Here is a 27688-nt window from a genome sequence, read left to right on the forward strand (position 1 = left end):
TCAAATCTTCAAAATCTCTCTTGCTTCTTCTAAAAGTTTTGCCTTTGTGGGAGGCTTCCTTGCCAGGCTGCAGAAACTTCTTCACCGTGGGCGGTTTGCTGATTCTGGTTTTCAGGACCTGCAATGCACAAAGCACAGTCTCAGAGTGAAGCCAAGGACTGACACCACCATTAATACCACCCAGGGAATCTGAGCCTCTCCTACACAAAGAACAAATGAGGCCCCTCCATCAGCACCAGTATGAAGGCTGGGAAACAGACTCTGAGCGAGAAATAAGAGATAAGAGGAATATGAGAGAAAGAAGAGAAAAAAGATAAGAGAAAGAATATAAGAGGGAGAACAAGAAGCTCACTAGCATTTTCCCAAAGATGTATTTTAGATTTTATTTAGTTCAGTCTCCCTACTCTCTTCTTTATACATCAATCCTGAGGATTCGTGGCTTTTGTGTAAGTCAAGAAAAAATAATGTGCCTGTGAGATATCAACACAGATCAGCCTCTAGGCAGAAGTGAAAATATGGGAAAATTGAGTTAGAAATGAAAATAGAAAATGTTAAAGACAAACCATGGGGCCACTCCCACTGAGGTATACAGGGCTGGGGGCAGTGTACTCGGAGAGCTGTGCAGAGAGAAACGCAATCAATGTCTGACAGCAGGAGCCAGAGCCCAGGGAAGGAAACCAGACAGAAAGGGCCCTGCTCAGACAGACTTGGTGTGGGAAGACAAGGGCACATATGGGATAAAGGACATCACAGAGAATTCAGGAACAGAAACCACGTTGAAATAGAAGGATGGGGAGAGATGCTGGGCCCTGGATCCTTTCCATGATAAAAGGCAAATGCTCTTCATGAGGTAGCCACACATTTCACTGACATAACAAGAATCTTTCCCTGATTGTGAGGAATCAGGGCCTGGAAGCCCACTTTGGAGACCTGAGGGCACTGAAGGCCTGGAGAAGGCTGGTGTCAGAACACGGCTAGTCCCAGGACCCAGATACGAGATCCCAGGATGGGAAATGTGGGGCTGCCTCTCCGGGCTACGAAATGGGTCACCTTCAGCAGAGGGAAGCTGGAGATAAGGCTGGAGTCAAGCTCTTCCACATAGCAGAGAATTTCCACCAGGTGAATGTCAGCCCGGCTCAGCTTGTTGCCAACAAGGTAATCTTGTCCGCGGCTCTTTCACACCTGGATAATTGGAGGAATCAGACCAGGAACACATGCGCAATCAGGCTGGGGCCTCTGCTTCTTCCTGAGTTTCTCCAGCCTGACATTCCCACCTCTGCTGCCTCACTGCATGGGTGCAGAGAACCGGATCTTTCTCCATGTTCCCTGACTCATTGAGAGAGTAAGAAGTGTGGCTCTTCTAATTCCTTGGTTGGAACCCAGGCTATCATTTTCTCTTCTCATTCCACCTCACTGCGGTGTCCATACCACCCACTCGGCTTGCATCTTCCACATGGGCCAGGGGCTTAGCACCTGCTACAACATGTTCTGTCTTCCCCAGACCCTACAGCGTGCAGCCCTGATGTTCAGGGCATGATTCTACACTCTGCTATCTCTCTCCAATCTCTCTTGGGAAGTGACTCCACCTTCATGACAGCACTCTTCCCCCAGGAGGAGACTATATCAGAGTCCTCATTTCTCCTTGTATGCACTCCTTATTTCCTGCTCTAGGATCTGAAGTAAACCTGGGTGAACTTGAATTCATCCCCTTTCTTGCAACATTGGCGCTTACTGATTTCACTGTGTTATAATCTGCATGCCACAGTATCCAGGGTGAGCTGCACTGATGTCTGCAACTTACTTTGAAATGCAAAAAAAAAAAAAAAAAATGTGTTTGACTGAGGGAGACAGGAGTGGAGTGACTGACACGTGTGGTAAAGCCCAGATGAGGAGATGTTAATTTTGCTGTCTAGGTGGTTGGTGTATATATGTTCATAAAATATTTCTTTCAACTATTGTGAATGTATAAAATGTTTCATAACAAAATTTTTAGTGATATGTGGTATTTATTAAAATATTTTAGCACATTCACACCATAAATAATAAAATGAGAAAACATACAGCATCACTGATTTAAGGTAATATTTTGGCAAATACCCTTTCAGACTGTGTGTACATATGTAAGTGTAAATAATTACTTGGTACATAAAGAAAATGCAACATTAAATGCTATATTGTAGCATACATAGTTCAAATTCATGTATCATGGGACTCTTTGGTAGAACTGGTGAAATTCTTCCTCACAGTCTCTTTTTATACCATGCCTTGAGAGTCAAGAGCTCAATTAACATCAAGGAAGGCTTTTTGGACCTGAAGGTCAATGCCCCAAAAATGCACAGGCACTATTTTTCTGTTGCCTTATGTTATGGATTGAATGTTTAAGTTTCCCCAAAATTCATATGTTGGGATCCTGACCCCCATGTGATGCTGTTAGTAGGTGGGGCTTCCAGGAGACGATCAAGTCATGGGGGTGGAGCTCTCATGAATGACATTAGTCCCCTTATAAAAGGGACCTTAGAGAACTCCCTTGGCATGTTTGCCATGTGAGGAAACAGCCAGAGATTGGCTGTCTATGAATCAAGGAACAAGAGCTCCCCAGATATGAAATCTGCTGGCACATTGATCTTGTACTTCCCAGCCTACAGAGCTGTGAGATAGAAACATCTGTTCTTTAAGCTACCCAGTCTATGGTATTTTTGTTATAGCAGCCAAACTACAAAGAAACCCTCTAAACTCTTAGTGCCCTTATAGACTAAACAGCTTCTATCATGACCTTTACAACAGTGAAATATGCCAGCATTTGGTCAATAACTGCCAGCTTTCCTAATTTTTGCCTCCACTTTCAGTTTATGACCAAACACAGAAAGTAAAATATCGATCTCTGAACAATCACATAGAAATTCACACTTCCAGCTAGCCAGCTTACAGCATCTTCATGCCAACAACGTGCAATCAGGGCATAAGTTTTTCCACCATAAATCTCTCAGACTTTCCCGCCTGCCCCTGAATCTCTGGCAAACGCAAGTGATGGTGCCTGACTTCCTTACTATAGCAAGCTTGAAATAAACACCTTTTGCTTATTCTCATTTGGGTTGTCTTCATTCACTTTCACAGTTTTTCCGGAGGTTGCAACAAGACATGGTCTATGTTGCCCATTGCCATGGACCCCAGCCGTCAGCCAGGTGCAGTATCCACAAAGGTTCCTTGTGCCTTGTGGCAAGTCCGCACCTGGGCTGAACTCTTTTCTCTTTGCTTTGAGCTCTTTCACTTTTTATTCTCAGTTTGGACCTTGGTTTTGTATTGGTTCCCATCTGCTTACCATCCTTAATAGAACCAGGCCTTTTTTGCCTGTTTGTTTCTTTTCAGTCTTTTGTGGTACTGCTTTGTGTCATGCTATCGAGAAGTGTTGTTTGTCATTAAAAAAAAAAAAAAAAAAAAAAGAGGCAGCATATAGGCATAGGCCCAAAAGCCTGTTTTTCAAGACAGCCTCACAGTACACTGAGTTTGAGGTTATCATGGGATCTCTGTCCGTGTATACAAACTTTGCTGTGGGTCATCCCTGAAACTAAATGAAATTCTTCACTCTTGGTTTTTGTTCTTGTTGTTCTTTAAACTTGGCAGTGATCCAGGCAGATTACAACTTCCACCTGGGGCACAGTAGTGACTGTGACTTTAGGTTTTCTTTATCCCGTTAGGTGGTAATCCATATAGTTGGGTGAAAAAAATCTCTTTTGTAGTTTGGAGGCTCAAATCATGTAGCCACTGAAAAGATAAAGACATGCCTAGGGCAAGATATGGGGAAGGGGCATGGCGCTTCCATGCCTTCCCTGGACGTGCCGCCCTCCAAGAAGCTCCATGCATGTGTTCAGGTATACAGAAGCTCCCAGGTACAGTTTCAAAGACAGGAAAATAATGGCTTCTTGTTCCCCCTTTGATCAGGGCAAGCTTTGCATCTTTTTCCTTAGGTGGAGGTAATGCATAATGAAGAATCTTTTCACTCAAAACTGCCCTACCTTCTACATATATCCTTCTACATTCATCCTGAAAGACAAAAAGAACCAAACTGTCAAAATGCCTTCTGCCTTAGATTTTATGGTTTAAACACCTGAGACAGTAGAGCCTCAGATGGTGACAAAGTAATTCAGCTCCAGTGGGTGACTTTTATATGCCAGTCATGCTGTTAGTTATACATAGACATTACATTTATTTCTCAGAACATGCTACAGGGGTAGATATATGTCCAAAATGTTTGTCCTACACGTGACCAAATACAGGTACAGAGAATATCAACATCAGTGACCTGTCTAGAGTCACAGTCATGAGAGGAATCAGTGGAATCACTGCAAGTAACCACTGATGCTACAAATAGGGTTTGCTATCTCCGCTGTGGTTTGCTTTATGCATGAGCTTAGCATGATTCATATAGCCAAAGACCTACCATTTAAGTAATCCCAAGGCAGAGTCCCTGGAACAGCCATCTCGAACATTTCTGTCTCCTTTTCTCACCATACTACATATCTCAGGCTCATTTTTATGCTCAATGTTCGAAGTTCTAAAAAAATTAAAAATAACAATAAATAAATAGGAAATAAAGCATATCTCTAAAAGCTATCTCTAAAGATATATACTTTCAAGCAAGCTAGTAATTTTCAACAACAACAAAAAAAGAAGCTCTCCCAATTATTTTCTAATCACCTGGGAAAGCAGTAGCTCTTTGGCAGCCACTCCCCTTAGCCCCCTCCATCCAGCCCCTTGCAACAACTGATTTACTTTCTAGATTCGAATGGTCTGGATAGTTCATACAAAAGAAATCATGTAACATGTGGCCTTTGGTGTCTGGTTTCTTTTATGGAACATGTTTTCAAGGCTCACCCATGTTGTAGCATGCATCAGTACTTTGTCCCTTTTCATAGTCCAAGAATATTCCATTGTCTGCTACAGCACGTCTTGTTCCTCCATTCATCCATGGGTGGACATTTGGGTAGTTTCCACTTTTTGCATATCATGAATAGTTCTCCTATGAACATTTCTGTGCATGGATTAGTGAAGCTGTGTTTTCCTTTCTCCTGGTTGTAGACCTGGTAGTGGAATTGTTAGGTCATAGGTAACTCTATATTGGACTTTTCAAGGAACTGCCAACAGTGGAGGAGACCCCTCCTCCCAGCTTTGCTCGTGCAAAATCAGTGTGGCTGCTTAGGTCTGTATCAAATGCTTCACTTTAGGTAATCCTGGTATCTTGGGCACCAGCCTCTGCTAACCTGAGTCAAGTTGACCAGTTCATATAATTAGTTGGTAACATAGGTTCCTGGTCATCATTCTTGGAATTATTGGAACCTGAGATTCAGTTTCTTTAGAGCCTTCTCTCCCCAGGCCTTCATCTACCGACTCTCAAACATTCTATGACTTGTCCTAAGCTGTTGTTGGTGCCCAGTCTCTGAAGACCTGAGCACCTGGAATCATGATTCCCCATCCTCCTGAGTTCATGGTTCATCCGTGTTTGGAAACCTCTGTCAGGGTGCTCAATCCATGGACTGCATCCTTTTCTAGAATCACCCTCACCTGAACCCACCCCATGTTCACTGTTTCCTCATCTCCATGGGACTCTGCAATACTGCAACTCAGCGTACACACCCAAGGCCCAGCCTGTTGCTGACGATAATGCCCCTGCCACGGTCCCGCCCACTCAAGGAAGGACCTAAATCACTCTGCATTCTCTGTTAATGGAAGAACAGAAAATATACCATACAGGACTCTCTCCTTTATGTCTTTCTCATAGAGACTGTATTTGCTGGCAATGTAGTTGAGAACGGCTCTGGTCTGCACCAGCTTCATCCCATCAATCTCAACTATTGGCACTTGCTGGAACATCAAACTCCCATCTTTAGAAAGAAGGAAAAAAAGGAGAGTGAGATGTCTATGAATCCCAGTCTTTCAGCATGAAAAAATGTTGCTGAAATGACTAAATTTATAAAATAGAAAAGAAATTATTGCCTGGTGTAACCTCTCAAAGGAAATAGAAATTTGTTTTTAGCTTCCTTAGACCTTCTTTTTCTTATCAAGCTTCCTCTTACCTTGTAGCCTCTTATTTCATTTATGTTTTTGTTCCTCATCCAGATACATAATAGGTCCTTGTATTTTTTGTGTTGATATATCTTCATGGATATTTTAGGAAGAAGTTGGGAGAGGCTGCTGCTGGCCCACTAGCCACATGCCATTTAACATGGGAATATCTCAAAGTAAATCTCATGGTGTGAAGACATTAAAGACAGTTCTGAGAAAAGTTTCTATGTAGGTCCTTTGTATAGTCTTCAATACCCCCACTGGACAGTGTGTGCAGGGTGGGTGCTGTGTTGTTCACTCTACTGCTGCTACCCTGGCTCATGTCCCTCCTCACCCTCTGACCTGGACTTCCAACCAATTCAACACTATCTCATTATCTAAGCCTACAATGTTGCAAGAATTTCACCTTGTCAAATTCATAAGAGAAATGAATTCAAGATGGACCCATTTCAACTCCTTCCCTCTGATGAATGTCCGCGTGTGTCCTTGGATGGGGAGGGCTGTATGGGATCCCGAACCAACCACAGCTTATTCACAGTGTTGAAAGAATGAAAGCAAGGAAAGGCCATTCTCAGGGTGCTGGGGATGGCTCCTCTAGCAAATACTCTAAGAGGTCTGGCCCTTTTAGCCTGGATAGAGTTGACAGAACTGCTCAAGGAGCCCCACCCTTTCTACTTTAACCACTTTTTTCCCTCTCCACCACCCCAACTACCACCCTTCGCACACATAGACACGGCCTGGTGTTAAAACCTGCAAGTGTACTTTCTACTAGATACCTTCCTCAGAGACACGTAGAGACTTGATCTTACCATTTCTTAACTTCCAGATCTTCTGCAGATTCTAGAAATTTCTCTTCAAACCGAAAGCAGAATCAGTGAATGGGCTCCTGATAGGTCATTCCATAGCATTATAGACTTTTAACCTTGAATGGCTACTGTCTGATACATAATTTGGAGAATATAAGATTTCTGAGTTTGGCAGTGCACACAGAGGGGTCTGGTCATGGCCATTTGGAAATTTAGACTAGATTCATCAAGAAAAAAGCATGGATCACAGCACATAGCACTCAATCTTTTAGTTCACTTCATCCACACCCTGATCTCTCCCATGTCCATGATTAGGTCATGATTTGGGAGGGGATGTCACTGGCGTTAAGGTATCAAGCAGTTCTTCTAGTTACGGTGTTGTCGTATCATAGGAAAGCATGTGTCTCCAGGTGAGATCAGACCACAGCCTTTGTGTCCCTAGTGTGGGGTATGCAATGGGCTAATGACCAAAAAAGATTCTTCCACCAAGGAACCTCTGCTGTAATTTATATCACCCCACTTGTTAGGAGCCCTACTGTGCATGAGATAGGTCCTGCTATTGCACAGCTTTAACCCTTGCAACGATAATTTCCCCTCCTGGAGTAAATGGAACATGACAGAGTAGAATTCTCAATTTGAGGAAGGAGTTAGGGTCCCCAGACTAATGTTATTTTTAATGAAAATCTGTGGTTTATGATATGGCTGTGTGGGTTTAATATCACTATTTTCATGTCCTGGCTTCTTGATTTTGGACACATTGTTGAATCTCTCTGTGTCTCAGTATCCTAACCTGTGAAATGGATATACTTATGAAGCTTTTTTTAAAGATTGGTATGAAAGGTCGGGCTCAGTGGCTCATGCCTGTAATCCCAGCACTTTGGTAGGCCGAGGTGGGCGGATCCCCTAAGGTCGGGAGTTCAAGACCAGCCTGTCCAACATGGAGAAACCTCATCTCTACTAAAAATACAAAAATTAGCCAGGTGTGGTGGCGCATGCCTGTAATCCCAGCTACTCAGGAAGCTGAGACAGGAGAATGGCTTGAACCTGGGAGGTGGAGGTTGCGGTGAGCCAAGATTGCACCACTACACTCCAGCCTGGGAGACAGGGTGAGACTCTGACTCAACAACAACAACAAAAAAAAGATTGGTATGAAAATTAAATTTCAAAGTCATGCAAAGCACTTGGAAAAGTAGCAGGTATATAATAAATGCTCGTTAAATATATGTTTTGGGACTCTGAGAGATGGCTGCTATTTCGTAGCATCCTTTTCAAAAAACTTAAATCAATCTAAAATCACTGAATGTATACTCTCTTGTTGACCTATATCCAGTAATTTAAACTTTGAAATAAATTACACCTTGTCCAGAGAGTAGTTGGAATGGCAGCCAGCAAGGTTGTCTAAATCCGATCAGAAACTCTGAGTAGATGCAGGTATTTAATATAAATATGAAAATCAGTTATTACATAATGATGCAGTTGACTTAATAGGCAGAATCTATAAAAATAAAAGTTAGAGCAGACTCTTACAAAGATTTTCAGGATTTCACTGTTAATATGATCTGGTTCCAATCTTGGCTCTGCCTCATAATAGCTGTGTGATCTGGGAATCATCACTTAACATCTTTAAGCATTAGTTCCCTCATCTGCAAAATGGGCATAGAACATTTTCTTAACAGAATGTTGTAATGTTTTCAAAATGCATCATACAGGGCCTGACCCACATACATCAAGTAATAAATAGTAGCGGTGTTTGCAGTGGCTAAGTATACTTTAATAGAGTTCTTTATGGTGAAATGTCAGGGATTTGGGGGTTTCTAGCTTGCTCCATGGAACAGAGTTTGTTGTGGATCTATGATCACACAGGACCAGGATCTAGAGATCATGGTTGGGGGGTGGGGGAGGCGGGGGCAGGAAGGGTGTGCCAGCAATTAATACTGTGTCCAGTTCAGGACAAACCTAAGGAATGGTGTGTGGTCCTGGCAGGAGGGTGACCGAGGTGGTGGGACTGGCAAGTGGGATGTGCTTGTGAGGCTGAGGACTGGGTTGTGATCATCAGCCTTAGGGCACTGAGACCCCAGAAGCCTGAGCAAGATCTGCAGTCAGCCCTGCCCCCGCCTTCAGTCAGGCTGGATGGAGGCCAGGGAGCCTGGGTTCCTCCCAGCCTTGCCCCTCCCTCCCTCCTGCTGAACTCTTCCTACCCAGGCTCTGAACACATCCCTGAGCTGCAGAACTGACGTCTGGGTGACAGTGAAACGGGGTATTCATTTCTACCAAAACAAACAAACAAACAAACAAAACCTGGAATGACGGTGTGTGGATTTCTTGTGTGCTTACGCGTAGGATTGAGAAAGGGTGAGGCTAAGGTCCCAAGCCTTCGTGAAGCAATGGAGAAAGTGCCGTCCCAAGGCTCAGTTCCACACAGCGCTGTGAGGCTGAAGGGGCTCACTGGAAGTTCCCCTCACAGGACGTCACCTCACCTGAAACCCTCTTTTTCTGCTACCATCCAAGGGACAAGATCTCCTGAGTTTGTCCAAGACTCACTCCGGAAGAAAACCCTCTCAGGCAGTTACTGAGGGACTGTGGTCTGGACTAGAACGTGTTTTTCTCAGTGACACCTCTAGAGGGCAGCACTCAACGGAGTCCCACAGACACCTCCCTGCATTTCCTCCTCAGACAATGGGTGGATGATATGGTAACACTGGGGAATGCTTGGGTGTTCTCCTGGAAGCTCCTTATTTTAATCACCTGTTTACTTGTCTCCATTCTTATAGATATGTAGGCTACCCGAGGGCACAGACTGAGTCTGTCTTGTTCACTGTCTACCTCCAGAACCTCACACAGAATCTGGCACTTAGTAGGTGCACAGCAAAATTATCATTGAATTAGTATACTGAGTCTTTAACAGGTAAGTACGCAGTTTCACTTTACATTCACTTTCTAATATTATGCCTTTTTATCCTCTTATTGTATAAATTTCTAACATGTATAAAAATAACACAAAAGTATAATGACCTTTCTTGTATTCCTCATATAGAATCAATAATTACCAATATTAGGGAAAAGAGTGAAACGCTGTAAAGTATTTGAAGAGATTCTGAGCCAAATGTGAGTGACCAATGGCCCGTGATACAGCCCTCAGGAGATTCTGGGAACGTGTGCTTAAGGTGGTTGGGATATAGTTTAATTTTAGGGAGACACGAGACATCAATCAAATATATAGAGATGTACATTTGCTCAGTCCAGAAAGGCAGGACAACTGGAAGTGTGGACTTCCAGATTTTGTGTAGATTATAAAATTTTCCAATTGGCAGTTGATTGAAAGAGTTATGATCTAAAGACCTGGGTGTAGGGAAAAGAAAGAGAGATCAGACTGTCACTGTGTCTATGTAGAAAGGGAAGACATAAGAGACTCCATTTTGAAAAAGACCTGTACTTTAAACAATTGCTTGCTGAGATGTTGTTAATTTGTAGCTTTGCCCCAGCCACTTTGACCCAGCCTGGAGCTCACAAAAACATGTGTTGTATGAAATCAAGGTTTAAGGGATCCAGGGCTGTGCAGGACATGCCTTGTTAACAAAATGTTTACAAGCAGTATACTTGGTAAAAGTCATCGCCATTCTCTAGTCTCAATAAACCAGAGGCACAACGCACTGCGGAAAGCCGCAGGGACCTCTGCCCTTGAAAGCGGGGTATTGTCCAAGGTTTCTCCCCATGTGATAGTCTGAAATATGGCCTTGTGGGATGAGAAAGACCTGACCGTCCCCCAGCCCGACACCCGTAAAGGGTCTGTGCTGAGGTGGATTAGTAAAAGAGGAAAGCCTCTTGCAGTCGAGATAGAGGAAGGCCACTGTCTCCTGCCTGCCCCTGGGAACTGAATGTCTCCGTATAAAACCCGATTGTGAGAAACCTTAGAAAAATATAGCCATTAAAGTAGAAAAACACTTTAGGAAAACATGTCAGAAAAACATTTCAGAAAAACAAGCCAGAAAAACATTTACCAGATAGACAGTACCCCACCCGGGTGTGTCCACAGATGGACAGGAGTCCGGGTCCGGGTGTGGCTATCAGGGACACCAGATGTCCAGGGTAGTGTCCCCTACTTTCCCAGAATCAAAGTAGAAAAACATTTCCAGGAAATACCCCTTCCCGCCTGTGAGCCCCCTGACCAACCAGTGTAGGACAGCTAGCTCAGGCCATAGTTAGAAACCAATCAGTTGCTTCCAAACCTCGCACCTTGAACCTTTTCAAATGTGTGAACCAATCAACTTATTGTACCCCACCCTGTTTTAATTTGTAACCTCCCCCTGTGTGACTTTGTGGTTTTTGCCTTTATAAGCAGTGTGTAACAGCCGTTCGGGGTCTCTTGGCCTCTTGTGCTGAGGACCCTAGCACGCTAGCAATAAAGAGTGTCTCTTTGCTGTGACCTCCGTGTCGAGTGGTCTCTCGCGGCGGCCCCTCTCGAACTTGGAATCTTGAGCAAGGTTCCAACATTTGGGGGCTCGTCCGGGATTGGTCACCGCTTGACGACCCTCGACCCGCACGGCGAAGACCCACTCGGCCCGGGCCATCGACGGACGACCAGGCACCTTCAGGTACTTTCGTTTTGTTTTGTTCGTCTTGCTTGTCTGTTTGAGTTGCCGGCTAATTTGGTTGAGTACTCAGTCTGAATAAGTGTGGAAGGGGAGCAGACGTGCTCGGCACCTTCCCACTTGCGCCCCGGGGGACGCCCTGGTGGTTGTCTGGAGGAGAATTGACGACCCCGTCAATCTCCTCGCCTCTGTAGGCAGGTTCTTCCTGCCATCTGAATCCGTAGACCGCCCTGGCGGTCGTCTGGAGGAAAACTGACGATTCCGTCAGTCTCCTCGCCTCTGTAGGCTGGTTTTCCCGGCCATCTGAATCCTTCGTGGAACTGTGGCGCCGGTCTTTGGCCGCACGGCTTCTGTGTGTGTGTATACTTGTTGGTTTTCCTGCTGTCTTGTTTGTGTGTGTGTTAGAAATTGAGGACACGACTATAGGACAGACTCTGACGACTCCTCTATCTTTGACTCTTGCTCACTTTCCTGACGTAAGGGCGCGAGCCCGCAATCTCTCTGTGGAAATTCGCAGGGGGCGATGGCAAGCCATTTGCTCCTCTGAGTGGCCCACTCTTGGCGTGGGATGGCCCCGCGGCGGGACCTTTGACCTCTCGATTATCTTGCAGGTTAAAACAAAAGTGATGAACCCAGGGCCCAGCGGCCACCGTGACCAGGTGGCCTATATCCTCACCTGGGAAGACCTGGTTCGGTACCCACCCTCATGGGTGAAGCCCTTCCTCCCCTCGGCTTCCCCCTCCCAGTCGACCCTCCTCGCCGTGGAAACCCCCCGAAACCAGACCCCGGTCCCTTTAAAGCCTGTCCTCCCGGATGAGAGTCAGAAGGATCTCCTCCTCCTAGACCCTCTCCCTCCTCCGCCTCTCAATCCCCTCCTTAATCCCCCTCCTTACTCCACCCCTTCGGTGCCACCCCTTTCTCCTTCCACTCCTTCGACCCCTTCCACCTCCTTGTATCCAACTCTTTCCCCAACCTCTTCTTCCACCCCCTCTCTGACCCCAATCCCCACGCCGGCACCACCTGACCTCACCCCTCAGACCCCTCCTCCGACACCCCGCCTCCGCTTACAGCGGGCCAAGGACCCTGGCGACCAGTCCACCTGGCAGGCCTCGCTTTTTCCCCTCCGCACCGTGAATCGCACGGTCCAGTATTGGCCCTTCTCGGCCTCAGATCTCTACAATTGGAAGACCCATAACCCTTCTTTCTCCCAAGATCCGCAGGCCCTGACCGCTCTGGTAGAATCTATCCTCCTCACTCACCAACCCACCTGGGATGACTGTCAACAGCTCTTGCAGGTTCTTCTGACCACAGAAGAAAGGCAGCGAGTCCTCCTCGAGGCCCGGAAACATGTGCCAGGGCCAGGAGGACTCCCGACCCAGCTCCCCAACGAGATGGATGAGGGATTTCCCCTCACCCGCCCGGATTGGGACTATGAAACAGCATCAGGTAGGGAGAGTCTCCGAATCTATCGCCAGGCTCTGTTGGCAGGTCTCAAAGAGGCCGGAAAGCGCCCCACCAATTTGGCCAAGGTAAGAACTATTACTCAAGGAAAAAATGAAAGCCTGGCGGCATTCATGGAGAGGCTCCTAGAAAGGTTTCGAATGTACACTTCATTCGATCCAGAAGCCCCGGAGCACAAAGCCACCGTGGCTATGTCATTCATAGATCAGGCAGCACTAGACATAAAGAGCAAGCTCCAGAGATTGGACGGGATTCAGACTTATAGGCTGCAAGAACTAGTTAAAGAAGCAGAGAAAGTTTATAACAAAAGAGAAACTACTGAGGAAAAAGAAGCTAGGCTAGCAAAGGAACAGGAGGAACGAGAAGATCGAAGAGATCGTAAGAAGGATAGACATTTGACTAAAATCCTGGCGGCAGTAGTGACAGGGAAAAGGCCAAGGAAAGAGCCAAGGAGAGAAGGGGGAGAGCGAAGGCGCCCGAAGGTGGATAAGGACCAATGTGCCTACTGCAAAGAACGAGGACATTAGGTCAAAGACTGTCCTAAACGTCCTAAGGACCGGAAGAAACCCACCCCGGTCCTGACCCTGGGAGAGGACAGCGATTAGGGGCGTCAGGGCTCCGAAGCCCCCCCCGAGCCCCGGATAACCCTTTCTGTAAGGAGGCGCCCCACCACCTTTCTAGTAGACACCGGGGCCCAACATTCAGTTTTGACAACAGCAGACGGGCCCCTTTCATCCCGCACCTCTTAGGTCCAAGGAGCAACAGGAGGAAAGCTGCACAAGTGGACCACCCACCGAACAGTAAACCTTGGAAAAGGTATGGTGACTCATTCTTTCTTAGTAGTACCTGAATGCCCCTATCCCCTTCTAGGACGGGATCTGTTGACCAAGCTCAGAGCCCAGATACACTTCTCGGAAAGAGGGGCCCAGGTGATGGATGAGGATGGTCAGCCTATCCAGATTTTGACTGTGTCCTTGCAAGATGAGTATCGGCTCTTTGAGACCCCTATCCTCACCAGCCCTTCTGATAATTGGCTACAAGAATTTCCCCAAGCTTGGGCAGAGACAGGGGGACTTGGACTGGCAAAATTTCAGGCTCCAATTATAGTTGACCTCAAACCCACCGCGGTGCCCGTGTCTATTAGGCAATACCCCATGAGCTGAGAAGCCCGTATGGGCATCCAGCAGCATATTAATAAATTTCTAGAATTAGGAGTCTTGCGGCCATGTCGCTCACCTTAGAACACGCCGCTCCTTCCAGTAAAGAAACCTGGGACCCAAGATTATAGGCCCATCCAAGACTTAAGAGAGATTAATAAGAGGACTATGGACATACATCCCACAGTCCCCAACCCTTACAACCTGCTCAGCTCCTTGAGACCAGATCACAACTGGTGTACAGTGCTAGACCTAAAAGATGCATTCTTTTGCTTGCCTGTGGCTCCCCAAAGCCAAGAGCTTTTTGCCTTTGAATGGAGAGACCCTGAGAAAGGAATCTCAGGCCAGCTAACTTGGACTCGGCTTCCCCAAGGGTTCAAGAATTCCCCTACCCTCTTTGACGAGGCCCTTCACCGAGACTTGACTGACTTTCACACCCAGCACCCAGATTTGACTCTGCTCCAGTATGTAGATGACCTCCTCCTGGCCGCCCCCACTAAAGAAGCCTGTCTACAAGGCACCAGGCACCTGCTCCAGGAGCTTGGAGACAAAGGATACCGAGCATCTGCCAAGAAAGCACAAATCTGCCAGACTAAGGTAACCTACTTGGGGTACATCTTAAGTGAAGGAAAAAGATGGCTCACTCCTGGGCAGATAGAGACAGTAGCCCGCATTCCGCCACCCCGGAACCCCAAGGAGGTGCGTGAGTTTCTGGGGGCTGCCGGGTTCTGCCGCCTGTGGATACCCGGTTTTGCTGAGTTGGCAGCCCCCCTTTATGCCCTCACCAAAAGGAGCAACCCCTTTATCTGGCTGGAGGAACACCAACAGGCCTTCGAAGCTCTGAAGAAGGCACTCCTCTCTGCCCCAGCCCTCGGGCTACCTGACACATCCAAGCCTTTTACCCTCTTTGTAGATGAGAGAAGGGGGATAGCCAAGGGGGTCCTAACCCAAAAATTGGGGCCATGGAAGAGACCAGTAGCCTACCTGTCTAAGAAACTGGACCCTGTGGCGGCTAGGTGGCCTCCTTGCCTCCGCATCATGGCAGCCACCGCTATGCTAGTCAAAGACTCTGCCAAGTTGACTCTTGGGCAACCTTTGACTGTCATTACCCCGCACGCCTTGGAGGCCATAGTGCGGCAGCCCCCGGACCATTGGATCACCAACGCCCGCCTGACCCACTACCAAGCCCTCCTGCTGGACGCAGACCGCGTCAACTTTGGCCCTCCGGTCACTCTGAATCCTGCCACCTTGCTACCTGTACCGGAAGACCCGCTGAGTCCCCACGACTGTCGACAAGTGCTGGCGGAGACCCACGGGACTCGAGAAGACCTCCAGGACTACGAACTCCCAGACGCGGACCACACTTGGTACACAGACGGTAGCAGCTTCATGGACGCAGGTACCCGGAGGGTGGGGGCGGCGGTAGTAGATGGACATGCTACGATATGGGCGCAGGCACTGCCTCCCGGAACTTCTGCTCAAAAGGCTGAGCTAATTGCTCTAACAAAGGCCTTAGAGCTATCGCAGGGGAAGAAGGCTAACATCTACACAGACAGTCGGTATGCCTTTGCCACAGCCCACACTCATAGGAGCATTTACGAGAGGCGAGGTCTCCTAACATCAGAAAGGAAAGAAATCAAGAATAAGGCTGAAATAATTGCCTTATTAAAGGCCCTCTTCCTCCCTAAGAAGGTGGCCATAATTCATTGTCCTGGACATCAAAAAGGACATGACCCTGTCGCCCAAGGTAACAGGCAAGCTGACCAAGCAGCCAAGCAGGCTGCTAGAGTAGAGACATTGACATTAGTTTCAGAAACCCGCAAGGCTGACCAGATGCCCTCTCCCACAAGCTATACCTATACACCAGAGGACCAGAAAGAGGCAGTAGCCTTAGGAGCCACAGAGAACCAAGAGACTAAAAATTGGGAAAAAGACGGGAAGACAGTCCTCCCACAAAAAGAGGCCATGGCCATGCTGCAACAGATGCACGCTTGGACACATTTAAGTAGCAAGAAACTGAGACTGCTCATTGAAAAGACTGACTTCTTAATCCCCAGGGTTGGTACCCTTCTGGAGCAAGTGACGCTCGCTTGCAAGGCCTGTCAGCAGGTAAACGCCGGGGCCACGCGAGTCCCGGCGAGGATAAAGGCATGGGGCAACCGCCCTAGGACCTATTAGGAAGTGGACTTCACTGAAGTAAAGCCTCACTGTGGAGGATATAAATATTTATTAGTATTTGTAGACACATTTTCAGGATAGGTAGAAGCCTTCCCCACCCGGCAAGAAACGGCCCACATAGTGGCCAAGAAAATATTAGAAGAAATTTTCCCCAGGTTCGGACTCCCCAAGGTAATCGGGTCAGACAATGGGCCAGCCTTCGTCTCCCAGGTAAGTCAGGGACTTGCCAGGATACTGGGGATTAATTGGAAACTTCATTGTGCTTATAGACCCCAGAGTTCAGGACAGGTAGAAAGGATGAATAGGACTATTAAAGAGACCTTAACAAAATTGACCTTAGAGACTGGCTTAAAAGATTGGAGATGTCTCCTGTCCCTAGCTCTTTTGAGAGCCCGAAATATGCCTAATCGCTTTAGGCTCACCCCTTATGAGATCCTCTACGGGGGACCACCTCCCTTGTCAACCTTACTTGATTCTTACTCCCCCTCTGACCTTAAGACTGACTTGCAGGCTCGCCTGAAAGGACTGCAGGCAGTGCAAGCCCAAATTTGGACTCCTCTGGCAGAACTGTACCAGCCTGGACACCCACAGAGCAGTCACCCTTTCCAAGTAGGAGACTCCGTCTATGTCAGACGACATCGCTCCCAAGGACTAGAACCCCGGTGGAAAGGACCATACATCATCCTCCTCACCACACCCACTGCTGTGAAAGTTGACGGGGTTGCCGCCTGGATCCATGCATCCCACGTGAAAGCAGCTCCGGAGGTGTCCGGACCAGCGTCGCCTGAGAGATGGAGACTTCGTCGCTCCGGGGACCCCCTCAAGATAAGACTCTCTCGCGTCTAACCCTTTGCCTATTGTTAGCCCTTTTCCTTCCCTGTGTTACCGGGGGCAGCAACCCCCATCAGCCCTATCAATTGACTTGGCAAATAACTAATTTTAAAACCCATGAAGTCCTCAACGAGACTTCACATGTAGCCCCTTTGAATACCTGGTTCCCTGACTTGTACTTTAATCTTGACAAAATAGCCATGATAGATGAGATGGAAGGCGGTGAGTGGAGAAAGCAAGCAAGAAGGATCTCCCTAAGTAGAAACGGGTTTTACGTTTGCCCTGGATTTCGGACAGGACCCATGAAAAAGACCTGTGGTGAACTTATGTCCCTATATTGTGCCAGTTGGTCTTGTGTGACATCTAGTGATGGAGAATGGAAATGGAAAACCCAGCCCTGGTATGTAACTATGTCCTATGTCCAGCCCTGCACCAGGACCCGGTACTCAGCCACCTGTAATTTAATCCGTGTCAAATTTGAGGAGGCCAGGAAAACTGACCCCCGCTGGACAACTGGACTAATTTAAGGCCTAAATTTATACCAATCACCGCCATTTGGACTCCCTATCCAAATCAGGCTATTAGCTAACCCGATCTCAGTCAAGGAGGCAGCTGCGGTCCCAGTAAGGCCAAACCCGGTTCTAACAGGGGGAGCACCTTCTCAGTCAAGGAGCCGGCAAAAAGTCCCGACCGCCGGTGCCCAGTCTCCTCCAGGAGCGCCAAACCCAGCATCTTCTCAGTCAAGTAACCCACCTTCCCAGACAAGGAACCCAGTTCTAACAGGGAGTGCACCTTCTCAGTCAGAGGACTCAGTTATAACAGGGAAGGCGCCTCCTCAGTCAGGTTCCCCGTCTCCCCCACCATCCAAATCCCCATTGGCGCTCCCGGAGACCACCCGCATGCCTCCGGACCCGGAAACAAGCAATAGACTCCTCAACCTCATCAGAGGCGCTTACCTCGCCCTGAACCAGACAAGGCCTGAATCCACCACCTCCTGCTGGCTCTGCCTGGCCTCAAGCCCCCCTTACTATGAAGGTATTGCCTCTATTAGTAATTTTACTAACTCCACTAGTCATTCTAAGTGTGCATGGGAACAGCACAAGAAACTTACCCTAGCAGAAGTGTCAGGGTCAGGAACCTGTATAGGCCGGGTGCCCCCCAGTCACCAACATCTCTGTAATAGAACCCTGGCAGTACCCAGAACTAGTCACTATCTAATACCCTCTGGGCCAGACTGGTGGGCTTGCAACACCGGACTCACCCCTTGTGTGTCCACGGCTGTCTTCAACAGCAGTGAAGACTATTGCATATTAGTACAAGTTGTGCCTCGAGTTTATTATCAAACTGCAGAGTCTTTTGAATCCCAGTTTGAGCAGAAATCCCTCACTAGAATGAGGAGAGAACCTGTTTCCCTCACCCTCGCTGTTATGCTAGGATTAGGAGTAGCGGCTGAGGTCAGGACAGGAACCGCGGCACTAGTGAGTGGCAGCTACCACCTGCAGCAACTCAGGGCAGCTGTAGATGAAGACCTCAGGGCCATACAGCACTCTATTACTAAACTTGAAGAATCACTAACCTCCCTGTCTGAAGTAGTACTCCAAAATCGACGGGGACTGGACATAATTTTTCTAAAAGAGGGCGGACTCTGTGCGGCCCTTAAAGAACAGTGTTGCTTTTATGCTGATCATTCTGGAGTAGTTAAAGACTCTATGGCAAAACTTAGAAAAAGACTAGATGATAGACAAAAAGAAAGAGAATCCCAACAAAACTGGTTTGAAGCTTGGTAGTATAACCAATCCCCCTGGTTTAGTACTGTCATCTCCACTATCCTAGGGCCCCTGATTCTGCTTGTGCTTGTTTTGGCTTTCGGGCCCTGCATTTTTAGCCGTGTGGTTAACCTAATTAAAGATAGATTGAACTTAGTGCATGCTATGTACCTGACCCAGCAGTACCAGGCAGTTAAGACTGACGAAGAGACTCAAGATTGAGCCTCTAAGTTACAAAAAGAGGAGGGAATGAGAAACCTTAGAAAAATATAGCCATTAAAATAGAAAAACACTTTAGGAAAACATGTCAGAAAAACATTTCAGAAAAACAAGCCAGAAAAACATTTACCAGATAGACAGTACCCCACCCGGGTGTGTCCACAGATGGACAGGAGTCCGGGTCCGGGTGTGGCTATCAGGGACACCAGATGTCCAGGGTAGTGTCCCCTACATTCCCAGAATCAAAGTAGAAAAACATTTCCAGGAAATACCCCTTCCCGCCTGTGAGCCCCCTGACCAACCAGTGTAGGACAGCTAGCTCAGGCCATAGTTAGAAACCAATCAGTTGCTTCCAAACCTCGCACCTTGAACCTTTTCAAATGTGTGAACCAATCAACTTATTGTACCCCACCCTGTTTTAATTTGTAACCTCCCCCTGTGTGACTTTGTGGTTTTTGCCTTTATAAGCAGTGTGTAACAGCCGTTCGGGGTCTCTCGGCCTCTTGTGCTGAGGACCCTAGCGCGCTAGCAATAAAGAGTGTCTCTTTGCTGTGACCTCCGTGTCGAGTGGTCTCTCGCGGCGGCCCCTCTCGAACTTGGAATCTTGAGCAAGGTTCCAACAATTGTACATTTGTTCAATTCTGAGATAGGAGAAAAACCGCCCTATGGTGGGAGGCGAGACATGTTTGCAGTAATGCTGCTTTGTTATTCTTTACTCCACTGAGATGTTTGGGTGGAGAGAAACATAAATCTGGCTTACGTGCACGTCCAGTCATAGTACCTTTCCTTGAACTTAATTATGACATAGATTCTTTTGCTCACATATTTTTTGCTGACCTTCTCCTTATTATCACCCTGCTCTCCTACTACATTCCTTTTTGCTGAAATAATGAAAATAATAATCAACAAAAACTGAGGGAACTCAGAGGCCGGTGCCGGTGCAGGTCCTTGGTGTGCTGAGTGCCGGTCCCCTGGGCCCACTGTTGTTTCTCTATACTTTGTCTCTGTGTCTTATTTCTTTTCTCAGTCTCTCATCCCACCCAACTAGAAATACCCACAGGTGTGGAGGAGCAGGCCACCTCTTCACCTGGGATCAATAGAAAGGAATATCTGGGTTAGGGTAATAAGGGGGTGTGGAGACCAAAGTTTTATCATGCAGATGAAGCATCCAGGTAGCAGGCTTCAGAGAAAATAAATTGTATTAGGTTGGTACAAAAGTAATTGTGGTTTTTGCCATTGAAAGTAATGTTTCTTATCAGACTTAGAGTCTGTTCTATCAGTAATTCTAAAAGAGAGGAGGGCATGTCCAACTTCCCACTTCCCATCATGGCCTAAATTGGTTTTTCAGGTTAGCTTAGTAATGCCCTTGCTGAGAAGAGGGTCCATTCAGATGGTTGGGGCTGGGGAAGAGGCTTAGAATTTTATATTTGGTTTATACCAGCTAAAGCCAATGTGTTTTCATCTACATGCCCACCCACTTTCTTCTTGTAATAATGTGAGGAAATCCCAGATATCATATATTTTATTCTTAGATACCTCAATGTGTTTCCCTAAAACAGAAGAATGATTTTAAATATAGCCATAGTACATTATCACACATGAAACATTAACAATAATTTTTTCATGACATCAAATATTCAATCAATATGTATGCTTCTAACTGTTATACAAATGCCATAAATTATTTTTTGGAGTTTGTTTAAATCCAAGTTCAGTTAAAGTCTGCACATTCTGATTAGTTTCTTAAATGTATCTTAATGTTTATGCCCTTAGATGAGAAGATATTTTAACAATTTATTAGATCAAATTCATCATCTCTTTCTTAATAACTGCCAATTTTCTTTAAGGTACAACACTTGACAAGTCATTTAATAAGAAACATCTCATAGTTTCTGAGGGAAAAGTATCTGGTAAGGTCAATTTTAGATCCAACTTAAGATGACCTCTCAGGACCTACCTGTACTCCAGATGCAGCTAGAAGCCACTGGATGGACTCCATTCTGCCCTGTCCACTGTGGTAGTAGAGCTTGGGTTTCCCACCATGATAGCAGACTCCTGGAGTTTTCTCTAAGCATGAATGAAAGAATGAACGAACGAATAATTGAAGCCATAGAATCAAAAATGTTCATTAGGATGTATTGTTGAAAACCACCAACAATACTGAAGAAGAATCTGCCTTCTTCATGACTGGGTTGGAGGAGTTCCTGGAATGTTTTCTTGGCCCAAATTGTTATCCATCGGTGGCCACCCTCAGATTCTAGCAAACCAGTCTCACGTGCCCATTGGTTAAATGTAACCATTCTCGCCATGTTAAGAAGTGAGAGTTTGTGGTAATAATGCACATGTGGAAGGTAGTGGGAAGAGGAAGAATTCAAGAACTAGTATTTATTAAAAACATCCTGGTGATACTTCCCCAATGCTAGTCCCTTTTAATATGTTATATCTTTAATCCTCCAAAGTCCCATGAAATGCCTATTATTATTATTTTATTTTTATTTATTTTTTTGAGATGGAGTCTCGCCCTGTCACCCAGGCTGTGGTGGCACAATCTCAGCTCACTGCAAGCTCCGCCTCCTGGGTTCAAGCCATTCTCCTGCCTCACCCTCCCAAGTAGCTGGGACTATAGGCGCCCACCACCACGCCCAGCTAATTTTTTGTATTTTTAGTAGAGATGGGGTTTCACCATGTTAGCCAGGATGGTCTCGATCTCATGACCTACAGATCCGCCCGCCTCGGCCTCCCAAAGTGCTGGGATTACAGGCATGAGCCACTGCGCTCGGCTGAAATGCCTATTATTATCTCCATTTTTTGGTTAATGAAATGGAACATCAGAGAAGTGAAATGCAATGTCCACAATCACACTAGGTGGTGATGAACATGAAAATCCACACCCAAGACTAAAATGAAGGCAGGCCTGGAACCCACCTAGGTGAAGGCCCTGGGAATCCAGTAAGTGACCAAGAAACCAGAGGATGTCATGACAGGGAGGACCAGGAAGGAGCAAAGCCACTCTTCAGCTCTTTGGCTATTAGGCTACGGATACGGTTTGGCTCTTTGTCCCCACCTAAATCTCATCTCGAATTGTAATCCCCATAATCCCCACATGTTGAGGGATGGACCTGGTGGGAGATGATTGGATCATGGAGGTGGCTTCCCCCATGCTGTTCTCCTGACAGTGAGTTCTCACGAGATCTGATGGTTTTATAAAGGACAGTTCCCCCTTCTCTCTCTCTCCCTCTGCTGCTGCCTTGTGAAGAAGATGCCTGCTTCCCCTTCACCTTCCACCATGACTGTAAGTTTCCTGAAACGTCCCCAGCCATATGGAACTGTGAGTCAGTTAAAATTCTTTCCTTTATAAATTATTCAGGCTCAGGGAAGTTCTTTATAGCAGTGTGAAAATGAACTAATACAACTACGTTTGATCAAAGGGAGAAATAGGGCCTCAGACTTGTTTAACTGTAGCTACGAGATCCAAATTCTTTAAACGGATAGAGAATCATAATTTCTGGATTCTCTTGGAATTCTATTTTCTACCTCTATAGAGTGCATTTTGTTTTATAACCTGGAAAAAGAGATGCTGCATTAATTTTGCAGGGAATGGAAAGAGCTATCATTTGTTCAATGTCAGTCACACACTGATCATTCCTCCAAATTTATCTTCATTTTATTCTACAAAAATCACCTAAGTGAGTGCTGTTGTTAATCTCATTTTACAGTTGAGAATACTGAGATTTTTTGAGTAACTTGCCCAAAGTAAGTGGTGGATCTGGGATTCAAACCCACTGCTATTCAAAACAAAGACTGGCTGGGCGCAGTGGCTCACACCTGTAATCCCAACACTTTGGGAGGCCAAGGCGGGTGGATCACCTGAAGTCAGGAGTTCAAGACCAGCCTAGCCACATTGGTGAAACCTCATCTCTACTAAAAATACCAAAAAATTATCCAGGCTTGGTGGTGCACGCCTGTAATCCCAGCTACTAGGGAGGCTGAGGCAGAAGAACTGCTTGAACCCAGGAGGTAGTGGTTGCAGTGAGTCAAGATCGCACTGCTGTAGTCCAGCCTGGGCAACAGAGTGAGACTCTCTCAAAAACAAAAACAAAAACAAAAAACAAAGACTGGGCCTTATGTTTTATGTTAATGTTTCTCAAATACGCATGGTAATCTTTCAGCAGATTGTGAAACCCAATACTTTAAAAATAAGATACAAAAGAATAAAAAATACCAGAGAGCATGACATGCTGGAGAGTAAGTAATGTTTCATGAGTTTTTAGTTTCAGTTATATGTATGTTATGTGTATGGATGTTTGCATGCGTACACGCTCATTTGGCCATTGCAAATTGTTAGAGATAAATTGATTGGGGCTCATCAAGGAAATATGATAGCCTTTGCTCTATCCCAGCCTGCTTGGGAGGTGGAACATAGCAGAGTATCAGAGAATGAAAACCAAGTCTACCAGGACAAACCATAAATAATTGTATCATGAGTTTGAATGGAAACACACAAGACTCATTGAAAGCAGGCATTCCAGTGCCAGGATCTAGGAACAGTGGCATTTTCTCTCCAAACCCCCAGCTCTGTTATAAAATATTAAGATTCTTCCTGCAAAATTTTGTAGTCATCGAGGTTGGTATATTGGTACAAAAATATACTTGTCTTTACCAACAGATGTATTTCTAGAAAAGTATGTATGACTTGAATTTAGAAATCAAAGTCTCTTAAATATCTACATTTTAAAATGTGGAACTCAATAGTCTAACTTTTAGAAAGTAAAGAATTTGAACATACCTAATCAACTCATCTGTCTTGTAATTAGAGACTTTGCACATTGCACTTTCCTCTCATTGGAAATGGAAATAGCATGATTCAGAAGGAAAGGGAGAGTGAACCTCACAGAGAGTGGGTGTGCTTGTTTAATTGTTATCAACTAGAGTTCACAGAGTGATTCAAATCACACATTTGCACCCTTAGCCATTACTGAGGATCATGTTTCAAAGGGAAATGAATTGTTATCTTACATAGCATTTTATCATAATGCTCTCGCTTATAAGTAACATATCACCTTCACAATATGAGGTTTCCAAAGGCCAGACCAAGACTGGGACAAAGTTTACCATAGAGCTTTGCTGGGTTAAGAGAATTTGAGAACCAGAGAGCTCAAAGATTTGCCATGAGTCACACACACATGCTCGTCATTCATGGTCAATATCTAGGGAGTGTGTCTACCTTCTGCAACAACACTGGGAAATGGCTCCGAATAGCCTAATTAAAGATGGGCACACCAAGGTTCAGAGAGCTAAAGCGACTGGCCCACGCTGCATACTTGGTGAATGTTGGGTCAGCCTGAACTCCTTCTGATTGCGGGTCCAGAGCTTTTCCACTCCACCCTATAAGATGCCTCTGCTTCTGTCTGAGAAATCGTTTCATATTTTCCCATTCAGACTCCATTAGCCAGCTAAAGGTTTAAAGATAAGGGCAAGAGGCGAACATCTGAATCTTGAGTTCCTTTCTGTTAGCAGCTTTTCAGGAGCTTGATTAGAAGAAAAAATTAATAAAAGTTTGCCTTTCTCTTATTTGATAACCTAAAAACCTGAGTGAGTTGAGGACTAGTATATTTACCTCAATTAGAAAATGAGCTTGTATTGAAAGGAATATAACCTATGATAATCCCAGTAGTAAATTAAAAGAGTTAGGTCTCTGAGTGGTCCTAATTACACTGTTTCTTATCAGAGAGAAGGGAGACTGAGATAAATCACAACTCCTTCCATTATGAGGTTCATAAACTCAGGCTCTCTAAATTCTGAGCTCAATTTTCTCTTTTCAAAATAGGGATTGTTGGCCAGGTGTGGTGGCTCATGCCTGTAATCCCAGCACTTTGGGAGGCCGAGATGGGCAGATCATTTGAGATCAGGAGTTCGAGACCAGCCCAGCCAACATGGCGAAACCACGTCTCTACCAAAAATAAAAAAATTATCCAGATGTGGTGGTGGGCGCCCGTAGTCCCAGCTACTAGGGAGGCTGAGGCAGGTGAATTTCTTGAACCCAGGAGATGGAGGTTACAGTGAGCTGAGATCACACCACTGCACTCCAGCCTGGATGACACAGAGAGATTCTGTCTAAAATAAACAAACCAAAAATAGGGATTTCCATACCTAGTTTTGAGGGCTGTTGAGAAAGTTAAATGAAATAATTGATCTGGTTAGGCTCTGTGTCCCCACCCAAATCTCATCTCAAATTATAATCTCTATAATCCCCTCATGTTGAGGAGGAGACCTGGTGGAGGTGGTTGGATCATGGGGGCAGTTTCCCCCAAGCTGATCTCATGATAGTGAGTGAGTTCTCATGAGATCTGGTGGTTTCATAAGCGGTAGTTTCTCCTGCTCTCTCCTTTTCCTGCTGCTTTGTGAAGAAGGTACTTCCTTCTCCTTCACTTTCTACCATGATTGTTAAGTTTCCTTAGGCCTCCCCAGCCATGCAGAAAAGTGGTGCAGAATTAAACCACTTTTCTTTATAAATTACCCAGTCTCGGGTATTTTTTTATAGCAGTGTGAAAACAGACTAATAAAATAATGTATATAAAATTCATAATAGGAACTGAGTAATGAGAGTGTCCTCCGACCCCCACTTCTTGGGATGTGGATGAGTCTCTCTGAACACATTGGGTAGTACATGGGTCTCCTCTCTCTCTCTCTCTCTCTCTCTCTCTCTTAACCCATCAAGCTCTGGTAAAAATAAGATTTTATATATATCCAGATTTTTTTTCAAAGAAGTCATACAGTGGGTCTTTTCTATAAAGCTCCTGTGCAGAGGTTAATGATATTCACTAATCCAGTCAACCTGGGTGATATGGTTTGGCTATATCTCCATCCAAATTTCATCTTGGTAGCTCTTATAATTCCCACGTGTCACAGGAGGGACCCAGGGAGAGGTAATTGAATCATGAGGGTGGGTCTTCCCATGCTGTTCTTCTGATAGTGAGTAAGCCTCATGAGATCTGTAGGTTTTATAAAGGGGAGTTCCCCTGTACACACTCTCTTGCCTGCCGCCATGTAAGAGGTCCCTTTGCTCTTCTGTCATCTTCTGCCATGATTGTGAGGCCTCCCCAGCCATGTGAAACTATGAGTCCATTAAACCTTTTTTACATTATAAGTTACTCAGTCTCAGGTATGTCTTTATTAGCAGCATGATAACAGACTAATACACTGGATTAACAGGAAGTTTTCAGTGAAGGTTCAGGGAGGCCTGATCCATCGTTAACACAGTCTTGCTTAACTCCTAGACTGCAGCAGATCCCTGGTTCCCAGGTTGTTTTATAACCTCAAAAAAGAGATGATTTATATCCCAGAAAAAGTCTCCCATACACTGCATCTTGTGGGCCTTTCTCCTGAGACCCGACCCAGCTACCACTCACGCCCTGCTCAGGGCAGTCTGAGCCTTTCCTATTGCCAGGCCCCCTTTGCATGAACTCCAGCCATGCATGTGGGAGCCCCACTGCCTCTCTCCAGCCATTCATAGCTCTTGGGCAGGGTCTCACTCTTAACACTTGAAGAAAACAGTCACTTCTCTACACCATCCTGTTACTTACCTGAAAATGCAGACATTTTGCTGATCCTTCCTCAATTCCTTGTTTCTGGAGTGTTCGCCTCTTAAAAACAGTTTCGGTGTCTCAAGCAATGATGATGGCTTGTAGCAAAAAATATTTGGTATGATTTGGTCCTTGCTCTAAAGGGTTTAAATCTAGTCAGAAAAATAGCCTTGTGGGGCTGGGTGTGGTGGCTCATGCCTCTAATCCCAGCACTTTCAGAGGCCGAGACAGGTGATCACTTGAGCCCAGGAGTTTGAGACCAGCCTGGGCAACATGGTGAAACCTCATCTCTACCAAAAATGCCAAAAAAAAAAAAAAATTACCTGGCATGGTGGCATGTGCCTGTAGTCCCAGTTACTAGGGAGGGTGAAGTGGGAGAATCACTTGAATCCAGGAGGTGGAGATTAAAGTGAGCCTAGATCATGCCACTGTACCCCACCCTGGGTGACAGAGCAAGACTGTCACCAAAAAAAAAAAAAAAAAAGAAAGAAAGAAAAGAAAAGAAAAAAAAGAGAAAAGAAAAAAGAAAAACAGGCTTGTGGACAACTAACAGAGCAGAATGTGCTCAGCAGTGACTTCACTTTAATGGGTTCTTGGAAATTCCAACCCAAGAATCATAATTCTCTTAGCCAAGCAAATCAGAGCAAGGGGAGAAGGCTGCCAGACTCAGAAAAAGCTGAGGACCCTGTCTCTTCTGCCCAGGTGGGCTCCTTTTTTCCACAGTAGCATCTCAATCTGCAGGTTCAGTGGATTTTGTACTCCCAAATGTGTGCTTTCCTACCCTTCAAAGTAGGATCGCTCATCTGTTTTTAAACATTGCTCTCTGTAATCTCTTGCAACTCTCATTTCAGTATCTTCTCACATGGCTGCTATATTTCTTTCCTGTGAATTCTTTTATAGCTTGCATAGCTCTCAGATCTGGATCCAAAAAGAGGATCTCACTGAAACTCCTGGTCTTCCTTTTATAACATCTCCCGCCCCTCAATATTAAACATTTATTCCAGGCCATCGTCGACTCTTATACTCTAATGACATCAT

At 45.7% G+C, this 27688-nt stretch overlaps 1 pseudogene; it reads right to left on the reverse strand.

Annotated features, from left to right (window-relative positions):
• LOC100611934 (glutathione S-transferase A3-like) lies at window positions 1–27659 on the reverse strand (annotated as a pseudogene).
• Between the last annotated feature and the right edge of the window lie 29 nt (window positions 27660–27688).

Source organism: Pan troglodytes, chromosome 5 (genome assembly GCF_028858775.2).
Source record: "Pan troglodytes isolate AG18354 chromosome 5, NHGRI_mPanTro3-v2.0_pri, whole genome shotgun sequence".
NCBI lineage: Eukaryota > Metazoa > Chordata > Mammalia > Primates > Hominidae > Pan > Pan troglodytes.